This window comes from Thamnophis sirtalis, unplaced genomic scaffold, assembly GCF_051295495.1.
Source record: "Thamnophis sirtalis isolate CommonGarterSnake01/CBP01778 unplaced genomic scaffold, rThaSir2_p1.2 scaffold_7, whole genome shotgun sequence".
Taxonomy (NCBI): domain Eukaryota; kingdom Metazoa; phylum Chordata; class Lepidosauria; order Squamata; family Natricidae; genus Thamnophis; species Thamnophis sirtalis.
Window position 1 is genome coordinate 34844930 of NW_028261387.1, and position 12114 is coordinate 34857043.

The 12114-nt window shown below is 39.8% G+C and overlaps 1 protein-coding gene across 2 annotated transcripts in view; it reads left to right on the forward strand.

Annotated features, from left to right (window-relative positions):
* The window catches only part of BEND5 (BEN domain containing 5), a 1240338-nt gene that overhangs the window by 972419 nt on the left and 255805 nt on the right, over positions 1-12114 (forward strand). The gene's annotated exons all lie outside the window — the stretch shown is intronic.

Here is a 12114-nt window from a genome sequence, read left to right on the forward strand (position 1 = left end):
TATTGGTTGCAACAGCAAAAGTGCACTTTGAACTTTGACACACTGCAGTTGTTAAGTTAGTAACATAGTTATGAAATGAATCTGGTTTCCCCATTGATTTTGCTTGTCTAAAATTTGCAAAAGATTTTGATCACATGATCATTGTATTGCTACAAAGGGTATAAGTGTGGAAAATGGTCATGTCACTTTTTTAGTGCTGTTGTAACTTTGAACAGTCACTAAATGAATTGTTGTAAATTGAGAACTACTTATAGTTACCCTTTCTGAAATGCTTACAAACACAGAATGAAATTGTGAGAATGCAAATTTCAACTGCCTCTAAAATCAGGTAGAAAAGTTACAAATCAAATTCCCAAAGATGGGGGGAGATTTGGAAAATTGTGTCATATCAATACTAATCTGTAATAATATAATGTGATCAATGAATTGAATGATGTCAATAGGTTGGGGAAAAATAAGTATTAGAAAATGTTTTTCCAATTTTTCTACCCTGTGTTTTTTCCTTATTCTAGCTAGTCATCCTTTACTCAGTTTTGATTTTTTTCTTAATTTAGTCAAAATGACATTCTATATATTTCCTTATTTACCTTCCTATAAGAGTGAAATAGCTGCTACTAAAAAGTTCAGTTATTTTGGGCATGATTAAACATGTGTCTTCATTATTTGATACCATGTGACTCAGATTACTGAAAGCTTGATAATTCGGCTGAAGATTTTCATAAGCAACTTTTCTGTGATCGTATAGTCAGATATAAATTCTCTCTGTGTTACTTGATCTGCCACTGTTTATTTTACATCTATGTGTCCAATTAACATTGCATGGTTAAGTTAAAGTGAATGAATACACTAACCAAAATGTAAAATCTAGAAACTCTTGTGAAGCGCTGAGCTTTTGAAAGACGGCAAATGAAAATTTGAAAATTTTCAATGTCATAACATCTTCTGCTTGAATGTGGAGATAAGACTGGCCTCTTCCTTGATATTCTTTCAAAACGGTTTTGCCAGAGGGCCAAAGAACATTGGAGTGATATAAATCACATCGAAGGGTTTTTATGACTGTTATTGGTGTGTGTGTGTGTGTGTGTGTGTGTGTGTGTGTGCGTTTATGAAGATTAATGTATTTTGTATTTGCAGTTTTATTTCTGTAAGCCATCTGGGCTCACCATGAGTGAGTTGGATGACTATATAAATTTTCTTAATACTTTTCTCCAGTTTAGTAGCAGATCACTGAGGAAGCTTGTTTGAGAATACAATGGAAGGTCTATTTTGAAGTCATTCAGATCACACTTATTACATCAAAACTAACACCTAGGCTAGAAACTTCTGTACAATTTACCTGTAAATGTGAAAGGAACATTATTTGTTTCAGTCATAGACTCTCATTTTGAAATGACATGAGGTTTATATATAAGTGTAAGGTTTTGAAGAAGAGGTGAGATTGACGTTCAGCTAATTGGTCAGTATCTTATTTATGATCTTTACATATTCAAATGTCTCAGAGATGGGTCTATTATTCGAATAGAATAGAAATAATGAAAAATAATGTATCAATATTTGTAAAGGTAGAGAAGCAATTTTCTTTCCTACATGCAATTCCCATGTTCTTTAGACCTCTTGCTATCTCTCTGTCCTTTGCTTTTTATTCAGGATTATATTAATTTTTAGGGAACTGCAAAAAAAATTAGGGAAACATATATGGTCCATTGTCATCAATGACTTTGGGGAGGCTAAGTATTGCAGAAAGAATCACTTAATCATTGGACCAATAAGGTAAAGGTTCTCTTCACACATATGTGCTAGTTGTTCCTGATTCTAGGGGCTGGTGCTCATCTCCATTTCATAGCTAAAGCGCCAGTGCTGTCCGAAGAGATCTCCGTGGTTATGTGGCCAGCATGACTAAATGTCGAAGCCGCATGGAACGCTGTTACCTTCCCACCAAAGATGGTTCCTATTTTTCTTGCATTTTTACATGCTTTTGAATGGCTAGGTTGGCAGAAGCTGGGACAAGTAATGGGAGCTCACTCCATTTCGCGGTGCTAGGGATTCAAACTGCTGAACTGCTGACCTTTCTGATCAACAAGTTCAACGATTTAGCCACTGAGCCACTGTGTCCCTCTATTGAACCAACAGCACCCCATAATTTTGGCTTTTTAATCAGATGCTGGAAGTTTTGCTAATGAACTAAACGGACTGCTAATGAGAAAGTATTAGTTTGCTTTATACCTCATCATGTACACAAATGTAATTAATAACTTAAAATGAATATAATACATCACACTGCCTATTATTGCAAGAGGGATATTACAATCTTGATAATGTGAGAATGCCATGGCTATTAAATAATTCACAGCAAGTTTTCATTGTTGAATGTGATGATGATGATGATGATGATGATGATGATGATGATGATGATGATGATTTTAAAATCAGTTATCAGCAGGTGACAGCATCTGCTGACTTTGTCTTGGCTTAGAAGCCCTACAACCCTGAGTGCAATTCATACTGGATGGGAGATGACCTGAGAATTCCAGGGCTGTAGACTAGGTTGAGAAACTGAAAATATCCCAGAAAAAGAAAATGATAAAACACCTTCATCCACCTTACTAGGAAAACTGCAATGAAGTCTCAAGCATCAGGTGTCACTTTTATTCTGCTTGAAAGTCAAAGTTGGTAAGCTGAATTTTAGAACTCAGAGAGGATGGTGTTTCAGCATGATTTCAATTCATAGTTCCATTTTTTTCTACATTTGTCATTTTTGTGTGTGAGAAATATCCTCACTAAATTACATGGCAACATCACAACTAAGCCAGTTATACCATTTCCAGCAGTTATGGAGTTCATAGGAACATCATTTACTATGTCATTCATGGCAAATTTGAATTCTATTCTTACACTTAATGGGCATCACTGTGCTATGAAATTATTACTTTGGGGAGGTTCTTGGGAGTGCTAATTCTTGAATAAAAGCTGAATTCTATCAATTCTATGTCCATTTCTCTGGCTGGTTTTGAGTGTATTGCATAGGGAGAGTTTTATAATACATAAGAAAAAATAAACTGGTTCAGTGCAAATGCACAATATGCATTTGAACATAATAACAATAATGAGCATGAATACAGTGTATTACTCAAAATTGCTTCATGCAAAATACTCAAAGAAATGGAGCAAAAAGCATAATATTTTATAAGGATTTGTCATTGATAGAAGTCCTGTGAGATAATCTGTTATTATTAAAATGTTAGGATGGTTGTTTATGGCAATGAAATACAATTTTTGTTTTTTTCCCAAAAAATTATTGATGAATAGTTCTGATATTTTTGTGGCATTTGCTAAAACTGGATAATGATAAATGACATGCCTGCACTGATGATAAAAGGCTGACTCTGTTGGACACCCAAAGAATGAAAGCTGACCATTCAAGAAACAACCAATTACAATATAATACATGATAGTAATTTGCAATGCATTGGGATCAGGGCTCAAAAAGACAAAAAATAGAATTTAATTTGAGACCATTGGAAGCTGTGTGCATGGTTCAGGCCTGAACCCTTGAAAGGAAAGTGCAATCTATGATTTGCAATGGACCACATATGATTATGAAAATAGGCTTAAACTGATCCGACTGATAAAAGAGGCTTCTATCAGTGAAATACCAAAATAACATCTTTCCCTAATCTTTTGTGACTGCTACACTTCAAGGAAGAAAGTTGTTTTCTTCAGACTTTCAATATTTCCTGGCAGTTTAGCATTAATACCTTCTGGATATTTTGTGATACCTCCAGCAGCAATAGATAAGACAGAGAAACACAACAACGTACTCTTGATTTAAAAGCTGGCACATCCTGGGGCCAGGGTTGAACTTCCTTTATCCCAAGCTTGCTCTAAACATGTCACCATGTAGCTGAAAAAGTGACATCTGTTCCTGCAGGCAAGATGCCTGTAATGGTGCCATCTTCAGCTTAGATTAGTTCCAATTTGTCATTTTCACCTTGCAGAGATGAGAGACCCCCAGATGGCATGGAAGGTAATATGCTTCTTAATAGTGGCAGATCTCTGCTGAAGCGCCCTACTGTGACAAGACAGTAGCAAAAAAAAAAAAGTGCTTTTATTCCTTCTGAAAGTTTTTACAATCAGAATCAACAGTTAGCAGATTCTGCTCTGTTCCGCACTCTTTCATTATTGCTTTCACTTATTTGCTGTGACAGTGAGACACACTGGGAAAGTAAAATATATATGTTAATTATAGCACATAGGCTTGTCACATCTCAAGCCTGAAACTTCTTAAGAATGTTTGCTGGTAGGCAAAGTTCTGTATCTGTATATCTCAATATCTTAACATGGCATTTAGAACTAAGGGAGGCTGAGGGGGAAAAGTGCTCAGCAGTTTATTTCTAACCGCCAAAACCATGGAGCCTAACTTTTCTAAGAGTCTTTTTCATCCACTTAATTATAGACAGAGGTTGTCCAATAACCATATTAGAATGGAATAAATGGGAAGGAAGTCTCTGAGGTGGGAAGCAATTAGATGCAGAAAAATAGTAGAGAGGATGAAGGCAAGAAAATGGAGCAAAAGGCATTTGATTTTGTATGGATTTCCCAGGAATCACAGAGTTGAAAGAGGTCATTTAGACAATTAAGTTACATTAACTGCTCGGCACAGGAATTCAAATCAAAGCATCCCAGACAAGGGTTTTTCTTGAAGGTAAAAAACGGAAGCCTGCCATCCCTCCAGGTAATGTATGCCTCTGTCAAAGTGCTCTGCTAAACTATTTTTCTAACATCAACCAGAATTTGCTTTCCTATTATTTAAGTCTGTTATTCCATATCCAGCATTCAGAGAGAGGTAATGCATTGATCGTAGCTTTCTTCTCTTGGGAAAATCTCTAGGGGTTTGAAGAAAGAATATTCTTTCTCAGCAGTTACTAGACAAACCTTTTGTCCTGGAACTGGTGTGAGGTGAATTCCCTGTGTGCTGAAATAATGTCATTGGGAGAGACTTATAAATGAGCAATAGGTTTATATGACCTCAGTGTATGTGGGGACAGGAAACTTCCTTTTCAAGGAAAGTGACAAATCTGGGCAGTGGGGAAGTACAAAGTACTTGGGCCTATTCCTTTGCATACCTCATTTCTCTTGCTAAAGTAAAGAAGGGACATTTGTTTGTTTATTTATTTCTTGCTGTTATTATTATTACAAATAACATATCAAATACACCTTTCTCCTCTTATTTTCCCCACAACAACAACCCTGTGAGGTGAGTTGGGCTGAGAGAGAAAGTGACTGGCCCAAGGTCACCAACTGGCTTTCATGTCTAAGGTGGGACTTGAATTCATGATTTCTTGCTTTCTAGTCTGGGGACTTAACCACAATTGCTTACGAACTCTCTCCATTAGAAAAATGAAAATGCATTTTAACTTCTCTGTTCCTAACTAAATCTGGTTGATTTCATTCATACACTATTGTACGTACAGATGTGGCTGCAAACAAGCGAAAAGAAGGAATTCGTAACTCAGTTATCTGATCATTTTGCATCTTAGTTTTGTCTTTTCAGTGTTAGCTATCCATCCTACTTTTGAGTACAACATTCCAGTTATCCAATTTTAAATCACATTTGTTTTAAGCTTGGTCTAGTTTATTTTTTTCTTCCTAGGTTAAAAACATCCATTTTTCCCAGGGCAGTAAGCATGGAAACAGTATCAGCCTAGTCTGGGAAATAAGTTACAAATAAATATGTAAAACCTTGGTACACAAGTCAGTAGGCTATGTTGCTCAAAGACTTTTTTCCTCTAAAGGCTGCTTCACAAAGGAGAATAATAATGCCCTCTGTGTCCAACCTGAAACCTTCAGCAAAAAGGAAAAAGAAGAAGAAAACAGAGACAGCCCAATCTTTTCCTAGCTAGAAGTGAATTTGCTATTGGGTAGTAAGCCTACTAGACAGAGGTAACTGAAATAATAAATAATAATTCAAAATCCTCTTGTTTGGGTGTGGAAATAATATAATCGTTAGGTGAGGAATTTGCAAGAGGTAAAACCTTTTGTGGAGCCTTGAGTCTTTTTTTTCTTTCTGAGTCACTATTCCCCTTTTATCTGTTCTTTACATGCTCTTGGGAGAATGTGCTTTCTCCTTCTTTACATTCTGGTAGAGACAGTGAATACTGATGAGCAAATGCCCTGCTAGGAGGTTGCTCCAGGCAGTCATTTGCTAGACTTATTCTTAGGAAGTACTCAATGTGCCCAATTAGTTGGAGAGAAACGATGGAGAACCGATGTTAATAAATTCAACTTCATACTGTAGAAGAAAAGTGCCTCTGTGTTTAACTCTGTTCTGTGGAGTTGCATCCAATTTTAATTTTTGTTTTCATTGAAATTTAGAGGCTGTGATTTTGGAGTGATAATTTGGTTTCATTTTTATGTTCAAATGTAATTGCATAGGAAATTTGACAGGTGACAATAGCAAAACTAAAAAGGTTGTAGCTAGAAGTTTGAAAGTGCATTATAGGCATAGATATTCCATCTTCTCTTTTCTGCTACTATACCCTTGATAAGTCACATTTCAGTTGCTGCATTGACTTTAAAACTAATGAATGATAGCTATAAACCAAATCCCTATTTTTCTCCTTTTCTTTTTCTACACATCAAAACTCTATCATTTCCCTTTTAGTCAATACTTTAATATAATAGTTGGCACTTGGATGTATCTTAAGATAAAAACATGAGGAGTAGGACATTCACTATCTGGGCAACAAACAATCATGGATTTTCTAACCATAGTCTATGTTCAGAAAGCCGGGACAACATACATTGAAGGATTGCCAACCTTCAGAGAGCTCTATAGACTTACAAACATGAGCATCTCAGTTCTTAAATCATCTTAGTATCTGCAAATAATCAAAACAAAAACAAAACAAAAACAAAACAAAATATTGATATACTGCTTATTTGATATACAATAAGAAGGTGGATAAGACTTTTAAAAGTCATATATTAAGGAATGCTTTATTGCGTGTCTGAAAATATCAACATAAATTAAATGACAAGATACCCAGGCAATTCCCAGACATGCAATAGAGAACATACGTATAGCACAAAACAGGATGTAACCACATACAGACAGCATCTTACTATAGAAAGAGGTGTATTACAGCTAAAACCCTTGAATGTACTAAAAGAGGAAAAGGTAATCCAAACATGGTTTCAGTATGGACAGTTGCAGGCCAGATGGAAAAAATGATCAGAAAATTCGTATTACGCAAGACGAGGATAATCTACTAAAACAAATTAGGGATCAAAGTCAAATGCATATAAAAAGGTTATATAACCTTCTAATAGAAATGGACTCTGAAACAGAATTAGTTAAAGACTGTATGATAAAGTGGGCACAAAATTTTGAAGAACCAATAATGTTGGACACATGGGAAAAGATATGGGTAAGAAATGTAAAATTCACGCAAGCCCAAAATCTGAGAGAGAACTTTTACAAGATGTTTTATAGATGGCACTTGGATCCTAAAAAATTGGCTTGCATTTATCCGAATTTACAACCTAAATGCTGGAGATGTGATTGTGTTGATGCTACATATTACCATATATGGTGGACTTGTAAAAAGGTTAAAGCATTCTGGATAAAAATATGGTGGATTATGCAAAATATTTTTAAAAAGAGGATAAAGTTTACCCCCCAGTTATTCTTGTACTGATTGTACTGTTATAGAGACTATAGAGAAGGAAGATTTGCCTACTATTCAAGAATGGACATTAAAAGTAACAAACTTAGCAGAGATGGCTAAAATATCAGCATATCTTAAGGATCATTCAGATGAGAAATATAAACTGGAGTGGAGAAGATGGATTGATTATATTCAAAATAAATATGGGACTAAGAAATTCCAGATAGCTTATGATTGAAAAAGCAAGGAATATATAATTTGTTTAGAGTTAGCTTAACTCAGTTTGGAAGGCTAGAGATTTTTACAGCAATGTACTAAAGGCTGGACATCCCCTGCCTCCAGGACCCAGAGAAAGGGAGCAAGAAGGACAGACCAGACAGCAAGATACTCAAGGATTATTGCAGGTAGACCAAGTTCAGACCCCTCTGGTGGAATTAGAAGGAGCCAAGGAGCAAAGACAAATCTGAGTGGTCACCAGACGTATGGAACAAGATCTAAAGAAGCAACAAGCTCTTCAACAAGCTCACAACGGCTAAAGAAGCCACAGATTCTAGCTCAGAAGCGGTGGGAGGAGCCAGGCCAAAAACCAAACTACAGGATTTCCAGATGGCTCTTGAAAAGCTTCAGGGAACTAAAGATGATAACTAGATTCTTATCTTGAAACATCAATGGCTTAAATGCACCACAGAAAAGGAAGAAAATAAACCATTATTTGAAACAGTTCAAGAATGATATAATTTGCCTGCAAGAAACACATATTAGAACAAATGACCAGAAATATTTGATGAACACAAGACTTGGACAACATTTTGTAGCCTCCGCCCCAGAGAAGAAAAATGTTATAGTTATATACCTAAGAAAGGATATGAAAGCTGAACTAATTGAAGCAGACTCTCAAGGAAGATATAGAAGATATGCAATAGAACTATTATTAGAAGGGAAAAAGATACTCTTAATGGGAGTATACGCCCCCAATCAACAATAAGATAAATTCTACAAGATGCTCCATACCAAGTTAATACAATGGGACTATAGATCCTGCATATTAATGGGTGACTGGAACGGCGTTTTGGATACCAAGAAAGACAAGAAGGGTCTTTTGCAAAATATCCAAATGCGAGCGAAATTACCTAGGTCTTTCTTCGATATGATGGATGATCTGGAGCTAAGAGATATCTGGCGAGAAAGAAATGCTAAAGAACAGGACTTTACATTCTTTTCTGATAGACATCAATCTTTTTCTAGAATTGATTTCATATTAACTACAAATGATTTGCTTTCCAAGGTAAAGAAGACGAAGAATGCAGTTGGCATTCTCCTAGCAATTCTTCCTGGCTGTGCCCCTAGAGCAATCACATGGTGGTGGTGCATTGGCTGCTGACCAACCCAGGGCCCATCTGGACGCCCGGAGAGGAAGGATCGGCAGGAGAAAGCCAACTGCAGCCGGGAGTGTTCCCAGGTTGGTGGGGTGGCAGGGAGATTGCATGGAGCTGGACTGGAGGCGTCAGGAAGGCAGGGGTCGAGGCTACACCCCTGTACCCGCAAAGAAAAGAATATCCCACCATCCCGGAACTGTGCCGCGAGGTAAGGGAAGCAAGTCTTGGGAGAGATCTTCCCTTCGCCTTCAGAGAGCCTGTGTGGGGAGAGAGAGGAAGCAGCCTGGTTTGAATGCAGGCAGGCTGGCGGGTGGCAGTGCCTCCTTCGCTTATTAGGGCAGATGGAGAAAGAAAGGAGGTGCGAGAGAAAGGAGGCATGAGAGAAAGCACCCCCACCACCAAGGGCGAAGGAAAGCTCCTTCACCCTCGGCTATTGCATGCCTCCTTTCTTTCTCTGCCTGCCCGAATGAGTGAAGGTCATTGGCTCACTGGCCACTAAACTGCCCACTTTCCCGCATTCAAACCAGACTGCTTCCTCCCTCTCTCCTGGCATGGGCTCTCTAGAGGGGGAGGGATGGTTCTTTCCAAAAACTGGTTTCTTTCCTTCCCTCCTGCAGCTGGCAAAACAGACATTTTCACAGCAGCAGCTGCACAATCCCGTGCAGTGAGTTCCGGTTCTCCCTTCCCCAAGCTTTTGGCATTGGCTCTCTGAAGGGAATGTGAAAATGCCTCCCAAGATCTTGCTTGTCCTGGTGGAACCCCGGCAATAGCAGCTGAGCAAGGGAAGGAGGAAATCTGAGAGTTGAAGTCCACAAGTCTTAAAGCCTGCAAGTTTGAACATTCTCTGGGGTTTTTTTCTAAAGGGTTAGGGCTGCAAGGGTCTTGTAACTTGATAGCTTTAAGTCCTGCACACTTCAAATGCCAGAGTTCCTCAGCCAACATGACTGGAGGAGGAATTCTGGGAGTTGAAGTCCACAAGTCTTAAAACTGTCAAGTTTGAACACCCCTGGGTTTTTTTCTAAAGGGTTACGGGTGCAAGGGTCTTGTAACAGCTTTAAGACTTGCCTGCTTCAAATGCCAGAGTTCCTGAGCCAACATTTTGTAAAATCTGTAAAATCTCCAGTCCCTCCCCACTCCAGGGGAAGGTTACTGCAAAATCCCCATTTCCTCCCAATCAGCTAGGACTCTGGAGGCAGAGAATAGATGGGGGTGGAGTCAGTCAGAGGCGGTATTTACTGGTTCTCTGAATTACTCAAAATTTCTGCTACCAGTTCTCCAGAGCTGGTCAGAACCTGCTGAATACCACCTCTGGACTAGCCCTAATCCAATTACAGAGACATGCAGATCCCATCTGTATGCACTATGTGTGTGATAGCAAATAATATAGAATACAATTCTTTATTGGCGAAGTGTGATTAGACACAGAAGGAATTTGTCTTTGGTGCAGACTTAGTATTCTATTTTATTGTTCTGAATTTAGTTTCTTCCTTGTTTTTAGAATCTCAGGGTTTGCTCACGTGGTAGATCTCATTTTATTCTCACAAGATTTGATTAGGTTGCAAGAGAGTGAGTGGGCCACCACTCCAGTCATTTTTGAACTTTCGAACTTTGGACTTTTGGACCCTTTCCCCCCACCCCCCTCCTACCATTGTTCTTAACGCCGCTCTGTTTCATCTACGCCACCTCAGGACTGTGCCCCTTTGGACTAACGGCGAGTAATGGGGGCGAGGCTTCGGACTGCCTCCTGTTTTAATCTGGCACTTATGCCCCCCTCCCCCAGCTACAGCTACCCCATCCATCTTTGACTCTGGACCCTCACCCCCATATTTGCACAAACCCATTTGATTGGGCGTAAGCCTTGCGGAATTTTATGGATGAGGTGTGTATGGTATGATTGTGGATGCTTGTGCCCCTTAATTTTGAATTATCTACTGTATCTTGTACTTTTAACTGTCTATAGTGTGGATTGTTTGAGTGGGTGACTGTGTATGCATGAGAGGACTGGGAGTGCAGCCTGGTGCCTCCTCCGCTGAGTGCTGTAGCAGAAGCGGTAGGGGGCCCAGGCCTACCTCTCGTCCTAGAATGATTGATAAGAATGGCCTGCCGGGGAGAACAGAGGCTACGGGGGGGGAATGGGGTCTACGGCTCCAGGGATGGGCCGGTGCATTCCGGTCATCGTTGGGAGAGGCAGGTTTGACAGGAGCTACAGGGCTAGCCATTACCGGGGAAGGAGGGTTCGCTACGTCACAGAGATCCCCCCTTCCGGCCCTGTTAGCTCCACTCCAGGACCAGATGGCGAGAGCTGTCAGGGCCCTGGTCTCAGGCTGCTGTTGCTAAATGCCAGGTCTGTTGTTCACAAAGCTCCCCTCCTCTGGGACCTAATATTAGACGAGGGGGGAGACCTGGCATGTATTACTGAAACCTGGCTGGGCCAGGAGGGAGGAGTCCCCCTCACTGAAATGTGCCCAGAAGGGTTTCAGGTGCTCCATCAGCCGCGACACCAGTAAAGGGGTGGGGGAGTGGCAGCCATCATCCGAGGGTCATTAGTTCCTCGTAGGATCCCTGCTCCGGAGCTTGTCGGGTGTGAGTCCCTGCTGGTTTAGTTTGGTTTAGTTTATTAGTTTTGAATGCCGCCCACTCCCGGAGAACTCCGGGCGGCTTACAATAAAAAGGGAGGGGGGATAAATAAGACAATACAACAGTTTAAAAATTACATCAACATTCATAATTGAAGTGGGGCTGGTGAAGTTGGACCTTGGGGGTCAAGTGGGTTTGTTGTTAACGTACCTACCTCCCAACAGCGTTGCAACATCCCTCCCTGTGCTCCTCGAGTCAATAGCCGAGCTGGCGATTGAGTTCCCCAGGCTCATAGTGCTGGGGGATTTCAATCTGCCTTCGCTCGGCGAACGCTCTGATGGGGTACCTTGACCCAGGTAATTCGGGGTCCGACTCATACAGCGGGTCACATGTTTGACCTCGTATTTCTCTCAGAGCAGTGGAGATGTGATCTAGATTTGAAGGGCATTAAGACCTTGCCCTTGTCATGGTCTGATCATTTCCTACTGAGGCTT